The sequence below is a fragment of the Crotalus tigris genome, unplaced genomic scaffold, assembly GCF_016545835.1.
Source record: "Crotalus tigris isolate CLP2741 ecotype Arizona unplaced genomic scaffold, ASM1654583v1 scf7180000017567.3851432, whole genome shotgun sequence".
Taxonomy (NCBI): domain Eukaryota; kingdom Metazoa; phylum Chordata; class Lepidosauria; order Squamata; family Viperidae; genus Crotalus; species Crotalus tigris.
The window spans coordinates 2634249-2642643 of record NW_024096477.1 but is presented as its reverse complement, the minus strand read 5'-3'; positions in this window follow the sequence as shown (position 1 = coordinate 2642643).

Sequence of the window (8395 nt, the reverse complement as noted above, 5' to 3'; positions counted from 1 at the left end):
GGAATGCGCCCCCTCCCTCCTGGGGAGTCACCTCGCTACATTCTATTATACCATGTTCTCCACAAAGTAGAGCATATGCTTTTACGATGATCAACAATCACGTATAATTCACATGTGTATTAATGCCATTGAATGCCAAATAGAGTATCTCCCCTTAACAAATTCAAACCTTTTGCTTCTCAGCCTCTGCTGGCAGTAATTCTGCTAAATCTCTCAATGGAATGCGATTGGATCATACAGCAGGGTCATCATCATTCCTCCTTGTCAGAAGATTGCTTGTCACCTCTGTTAATTGTTCTGCTTTCTTTCTTTCACTTTAAAAGACAAGCTGAGAATAGTTATTCTGAGCCTGGCTTCAGATAGTGTGTTATATACCATGGGGGAGGGAAGGTTAAACATGTTTTGCCAAAATGAAACGACTGATTCATATAGAACACTAAACTGATGTTATAGGTCTTAATTGTAGGGCTATCAATGAAACAAAACATTTTGTTCTGTATTTAGAATATTACTGCTGCACTCAGACTGTTCAGTCTGGTATGCTTTGTGCACCCCTGCACAATTCCACTTATACCAGGGGTCCCCAACACACGGGCCACAGCCCATTCAGAACTGGCTGGACAAGGGGGAGGCAAACGTGCACATGCAGCCCCACTTGTGTGAGTGGCAGACACAGGTTCTTGTGCATGAAGCTCCATTTGTGTGGCAGGTGCGTGCGCTCACCGCTTGCGCAAATGGAGCTGCACACGCTCATGCGCGCTTGCCACTCACACAAAACCATCCCCTCTCCTCCCCCCCGCCAGACCACCAAGTTGGAAAGGTTGGTGATTATTTTTTCCATGAATCCATACATCTATGATGGACGTCTCCTTTTTTTCCATGTCTACTCTCCTGTTTCATTTATGAAAAGGACTGGAATAAGACAAAGTGAACTTTGCAGTATAGAGCAGGGGTCCCCAACCTCTGGTCCGTGGACTGGTACCGGGCCCCGGCATACCAGCAACCAGTCCACACAGACCCATCCGTGGGATGCAGGCAGCATACAGAATCACACACCCTCTGATCTGCGGAAAAATCTCTCTCCGTGGAACCGGTCCCTGGTGCCCAAAAGGTTGGGGACCTCTGGTATACAGAACATTAATTAATTAACTAACCCAACAACGATTTTTATCCTTCCTGAGGTGCAGGTAATCCCTCTGTTTCAAGGCTACCTGAATGAATGTGCTTGTATTATTTACTAGCCAGACACACACATACATTTTTTTAAACCTGATCTAATACTCTTATTAGTAAGCTGGTGATCTTCAGAAACACAGCAGGTGGAGCCTTTGTCATGTTTTTATTAGGCTGCTACTTGATTGAACTCTCAAAGAGTTGAGACTGGACTAACAGTGTCTGATGTCTACTTTAACTGGAGAACATTTTCTTAGGCTATTAGTGGTTCTGCAATCTGCCTTCCTTTTCCCATCCACAGCCAACATGCCAAGGACAGGATTAGTGGAGGCAATGAACAAGGAACCTTATGGGCACTTAACTGGAGGTAACGCAATGAAACATGCCTTTTGGAAGCTATGTACAAGGTTGGGCTGATGATATATTTTGACAAGCAATCAAATATTTTCTCGTATTACTTTCCAGAAAACGCCCTGGAAAAATCTGTGAATGATTTTTTTTTCCATGTCAGAAACTGAAGGATCATCATATTCTTTATGTGTTAGGGTGAGAAAGGAAATTGGAGCAGAATCAGAAAATTTAGAATCAAGAGATTGAGATTGCTTCACAATCTTGTCTGAACTAGCAAAATTACCTTCGGAGATAGTTAGCTTATTTATTATCCCTTTATTTGTTTTACATGGAGCTAGCTCTGAAGAAAGGCAATCTCTAGCTGAGCGCAGGAAGAAAAAAAAAAGACTTGTGGAGAGAGATTGATTTTTTTATATATATTTTATTTATATCCGCCTTTTATTATTTTTACAAATAACTCAAGGCAGTGAAAACACATCCAACACACCTTCCTCCTCCTATTTTTCCTCACAACAACAACCCAATGAAGTGAGTTGGACTGAGAGAGAGAATGACTGGGCCAAAGTCCCTCAGTTGGCCTTCATGGGTAAGGCAGAACTTGAACTCACATCTCCCGCTTTCTAGCCTGATGCCTTAACCACCAGGCCAAACTGGCTCACAACAGATCAAATCTGTTATGCACCTTATAAACTTTTGTTCATACAAGGAATAATGTCTAGGCTTTCTCTTTGCTGGGTGCTCAGCTTCATTCTTCATTCTAAACTCCTGTTTAGAAAACGAGGTTACTGATTTGCTCTGTTTAATTAGCAAAGTGTATCCAGGCTGTTTAATTAGCAAAGTGTATCCAGTTACCTATAGTGTTCTGCTTACAAATTCCACATAAGGTATTACTTGCACTATTAATGGGTCCTACTGACATTTTCAATTGGGCATAATCCCTCAACACATCTAGAGCAATGGTGGGATTCAGCCAGCTCACACCAGTTCAGCAGAATCAGTAGCTAATTTTTTGTTGCCTAGACCCAGAATGGACTTACGGAAGCGGCATCCACAGACAACCGGTTGGTCACATATTTGAATCCCACCACTGATCCAGAGCCATTGGCTTAGATGGCACATTTATATGGCACAGACAGTTCTGACTTTGCTGTTTCTTCCTGCCAGTTCAAAATATCTGGAAGAATCGGATTGCTTATTTAATTAAAACATAGAAAGTATAACATTAATTTAGTTAAAGCACAATTAATCGGACCTGGTTATAGTAATCCTTCCTAAGTAAGTATTTTTCTCATAGCCCATAAACATATTTGCATCTAAAAAGAGCCATACTTCACCATTGGAATTGGCATATGGTCTTTGCTATAGTTTAAGGATTCTCGATTAGATCCAGGGCCTTGCAAATTCAGCAGCTGGGTAGGCCTATAGTGATGTGTCATGGTTAGCTGAGCCAGTCAGAGATGCTGGTTCATATGTAGTGAAAAGCCATGGTTTACAGATCAATATGGCCAGATCTGCACTTTCTTCTATGCCAGGACCAAACAAATCACTTTAAGTCCAATCTGCAAAACAAATAACTGGTTTCCAGACAGTCAAAATTTCAGCAAGTTGAAGGTGTCTTTGTACAGGGGCTGATGAGGGAGGAAAAAAGGTATATTAATATACAGAACTGAACTTATTTAGAACACATACTGTAAATGATATGACAGAAATAAAGTAGGATTGGAGGAAGCATTTTAGGGGTGAGAGAGGGTGGCAGAGAGCAGACTTCTAGTAACTGATTCTTTGTAACCGATAACATCCAATTTGGCAACCATTTTGTGAACAGAGCAGACATTATAAATACAGATACCAGTATTTAGATATTTTATGACAGTGCCCATAATTTACTCTCAAAATGCAAATGTTTCTGTCAACAATCCAAAGGATTGTTTACACATACTTTGAGTATGTATTTGGTTCTTGATAACATGCATTGTTTGTCGTTCTTCATCTGCCACTGTGCTTAAGTTAGGTATTTTCTGGATTAGGCTAGAATGTTTTACACAATGGACAGCGTGGGGATTGCATACTGGCCATTTTGCAATGAGTTGTGGCTTTCAGGAGATATAACAGTATGGTTGCATTTTAGGGTTGCTGATGTAGAGAAAAAAGGAGAGAGTGAGCTTTGGAAACATCCAGATACACACCAGGAATGGGATACTGAAGGTGACTCATGGGGCAGGGAAGAGAAACATCCTGCAGCAGCACAAATCTCTGCACTTGTTGCTAATACATCTCTCCAACCCACAAAGAGTCATTAAAAAAAAAAACCAAACAAACCCTCCCAACAACAGCCTAGTTCTTTACAGTGGGCAGGTTCCCTATGATGAGAAAGAGAAAACTGTCTGAATTCTTGCCAGCTCCTGTCATATGGATTACTGTGGGCGCAGGCATAACTGCAGGCACTTGCTACCAAACAGCTCAGATCCACTGTAACTGCATTGCAAAGTAGAATCAACAACATGCTGATTATCTGCACAACAGTTTAAGCCACTTCCCCCCTGTAAAAACCTGTGGACCTAAGAAGCGAAGCAAGAAGTAAGAGATCACCCCAATAGGAAAACAGAACTTCACAAGCTCTGCAGAACTTCATTAACTGCAAATGGCAAGGTAGTTTTCTTGCAGCTTGGGATAGATTACAGCCGAGAGATTAAATCAGTGGTTCTCAACCTTTCTAATGTCGCGGCCCCATAATACAGTTCCCCATGTTGTGGTGACCCCCAACCACTTATACATCAGCGGGTGCCAGGGGCCTGGCCAAAGAAAAGGGGGAAAAAATGGCGGACAGCCTTGTTTGGTGACCCCCGTGAAATGGTCGTTCAACCCCAAATGGGGTCCCGACCCACAGGTTGAGAACCACTGGATTAAATCAAGGTGGCTGCTGAATACAGAGGACTCGAAAACCTAGAGGCCTGGAGGTGATTCTGCAGTGGTGTAGACAGAGTCAGAGAACCCTTCTATAGTCCCACTGCTCATTTTCTTTTAATCTTCTTGCTTGCACAAGCAGCTATGCTGAGGACTGCATGCAATTCTTTTACTAATAGGTTTTCCCATCTGCAATGTTTCACTTACAGTTTCATCAGAACACCAGGTGTAGGTGTGCCCCAGGCTATGTTAATTGGTTGAATTAAAATTGCTGCCTAAGTAGTTTTGGGCAACACCAGATGAGCTGGTACAGCAGCTCTGGACAAGGTGTGCCCTGTGTCATGCTTATCCTATGGCCTGTGAAGATTCTGATTCATGAAAAGCATTCTACTGCATCAGGGCTGGCCGGGAATAATTCAGATAATACTGTAATGGAAATTTCTTGGAAACAAAACAGTTAAGGGTTCACTTTTCCTAAGTGGGACATGCACATACTTGGCAATTAATATTATTATTATTATTTTTGCTATATCCTCATCTCATCCCCAGTAGTGAGGCAGCTTAAAAATGACATTAGAAATTGCAGTGCCCTTTTCTCCCCACACAATATTTACTATGGATAACAATCCGGTATACTGATAGAGATTAGGATCTGCTAAGATCCTGTGGCTGCTATTCACGCAACTGTCCCTACTGAGAAGGAGTGGGGGAGAAGTGGCCACTGCCTTCCATGCCCATTTTAGCATGGACTGCAGGAGGAATTGGACCTTTGGCGTCCACAGGGCCATCTGTCTGCAGGATACCTGACTGGCACTTTCCAAAGCATTTGCTAGGTCTGCCCAAGCTTCTTATAAATACAGATTAGCATTCTTTGGAAAAAGCACTAGATCTGTTTTTTTAAGCACAGTTTTAGCACTCTTCTGGAAGAGCACTAGACATTTCTTTAAAAATCAGGAAAGTGTGCTAATCCTAGGCTGCATAGAAGATAGTTCTCACCAGGAAAGACGAGTGGATTGTGCCAGCTGCATGTTGAGATTCTGTCGCCACTGGTTACATTACAATTTTCCATACTTTCTGCTGACAAGGAGTTTTATGCAGATTTTTTTTAAGAGACTTTTTTCATTATTTTTATTACCTCTGAAGACTCACCCATGAGCGCTACAACTGCTACCCTGACTGATTAACAAACCCATCAACCATGAATCATAGTTACTTATTTAGGTATGTTGCCTCTGGTAAGAGGGAATCATACCATTTGGCCGAATCTGTTCCAGATTTAATCATGTAGCAGGGTCATGATTTGGTTTTATTTCTCTACTGCAATAAATAAACAAATGTGCCCAATGATCAAATATGCTTGTGGTCACATAACAGATAAAGAAGAAAACTTTGAAAATTAGGCTTTCTCCAGACATCTTTCATTCATTCTCCACCATTTAGTCTTGTCCGACTCTTGGTGACTTTATAGGCTTGCTACCCTGTCAACCACAGCTTCTTTCAGTTGTTGGATGTTCATATTTGTATCGGCTTTGATGTTATCAAGCCAACATGTTCTTTGCTTGCCCCTTCTTCTTGACCCACTTACCATTCCTGGCATCACTGATTTCTCCAGTGAATTTGCATGCCTGATATGGCCAAAGAAATCAGAAGTAGTCTTGTGATTTTGACTTCTAGTGATGTTTCTGGTTTTATACAGAAACCTCTCTGTTGGTTGTTCTGTCTGTCCATGGTATATGCAATAATGTACGCCATCACCACCTCCCACCCACAACGTTTGCTAAAATGGGTCCAAATTTTTCTTCCACATGTTGGAAATGTAAATTGGCAAAAGGGACCTATTACCATATGTGGTGGGAGTGCTCAAAAGCCCTTGATTTCTGGAAGAAATATTAATGATAGAGATAGAGTTAAAACCAGAACTTTTCTTATTAGGCATAACCACACAGAAATACGATAAAGGGATATTTTATTTGATGCTACATATCTTCACGGCTATTAGACTGGCATATGCACAAAACTGGAGGAATAAAGAAATTCCAACAGAAGAAGAGATTCTATGCAAAATTCTATCGTGTGCGGATATGGATAGGCTCACAATGGAAATGAAGGACAAGACAGAGTCAGATTATTTTGAAATCTGGGACAAATTTTATTACTGGTGTAAATCAAGGAGGACTGTTCGGGTTATAAGCTAGTGTTAAGATAGAAACATATATAATTGTATGTTAGTATATAGAGACACAAATTAGATATTGTATTGATAGAAAAATATATATTTGTTGTGATCAAGAATTATATGCATGAAGAGGAACAAATTGTTAGAAATATTTATACTGGAATGTTGCGTTATGTCCATCTTTGTTTTAACTGTATTATAAATAAAAAACTTTAATAATAATAATAATAATTTTCGCCATCACCACAGTTCAAAGGCATCAATTCTTCTTCAATCAGACGTTCTTATTGTCCATTCTCACACCTCTATAGCGAAGATTGTTGTTTACTAAATAGCCTGCTTTTTGTATTTATATTAATATCTTTGATTTTCCAGATCTTATTCATATTAACCATAGCAGTGTGGCCTAAGGTTATCCTGCCTTTGATTTCTGGAGTAGAGCTACCATCATGAACAATTTTGGATCCAAGGAAGATAAATTCAATTTCCTCCCTGTTGATTTTTAACATCTTGTGTTCCATCTGCAGTTGTCATCATCTTTGCTTTTCTTTCAAGCCTACTTTTTCACTTTCATCACTGATTTTCCAGATCACTTTTTCCAGGTCTTCCTTATTTTCAGCCAATAGTGTTTTGTCATCTGCACACCTCAAATTATTTATGGTTCTTCGTCTAATCTTCATTCCCAACTCAGGCAGTTCCAGGTCTAATTTCCACATATAGATTGAACAAAAATGATGATAAAATACATCTCTGCCTAGGTCTCTTATTGATTCTGAACCAATCTGTGTCTCCATGAAGTGTTCTCACTATTCCTCCTGATCAGTGTACAATGACCTGATAAGTCTGATCATGTGGATTGAGATCACGCAAAGCCACCCATAGCTTATTGAGTTCTACACAGTCAAAAAAACCTGTAGTCAATAAAACACATATATAGACATTTTAATATTCACGTGCCTTTTCCATAATCCATCTAATATTGGCAATGTGATCTTGAGTGCCACGCCCCTTTCTAAAGTCAGCTTATACATCAGATAACTCTTGATTGATGAGTTCTGTAGTCTCTGTTGAGTGATCTTTAACAGAATTTTGCTTGCATGAGAAATCAATGCAATCCTGCAGTAGTTGAAGCAGTCTCTGGCATCGCCTTTCTTTACTAATGGGATAAAAACTGATATTTTCCAGTCCTGAGGCCATTGACAAGTAGACCATATCCCTTGACACAGGGCAGTGATGATGTTAACTGACACTAGTCTTAGTAATTTTGCAGGTATTCCGTCAATACCTGGGGCTTTCCATTTTGGCAATTTCTCCATGGCCCATTCTACTTCTTCTTTCAAAATGTTTGGTTCTTTATTACTTGGGCTGTCATCTTTGTCATCTTGAAGGTAAATCAAACTGTTATAGAGTCCTTCTGTATATTATTTCCACCTGTTCTTGATCTGCTGGTCACTTAGTACTTTCCCGTGGCAGTCTTTAACAGTTCCTTGCCATGCTGAACAGCTGGATTGCATCATTTTCACTACAGCAAACATGACCTTAGTATGTCCTTTCCTGTTAGCTTCTTCCAGATGTCGACATTGCTTCTGATTATTTTCATTTTTCCTGGCTTCACGTCTGAAAACTGCGTTCAGCCTTTTAACTTCATCCTAATTACCTTTGGCTTTGGCCACCCTATGCTGATCGGCTATGCTGATGGTGTCATCAATTAGCCAATTGTTTCTTCTCTTTGGTTTTTGGCATAACACATACTTTCCAGCAATTTCCATGATACTACATTGGATCTCCCGC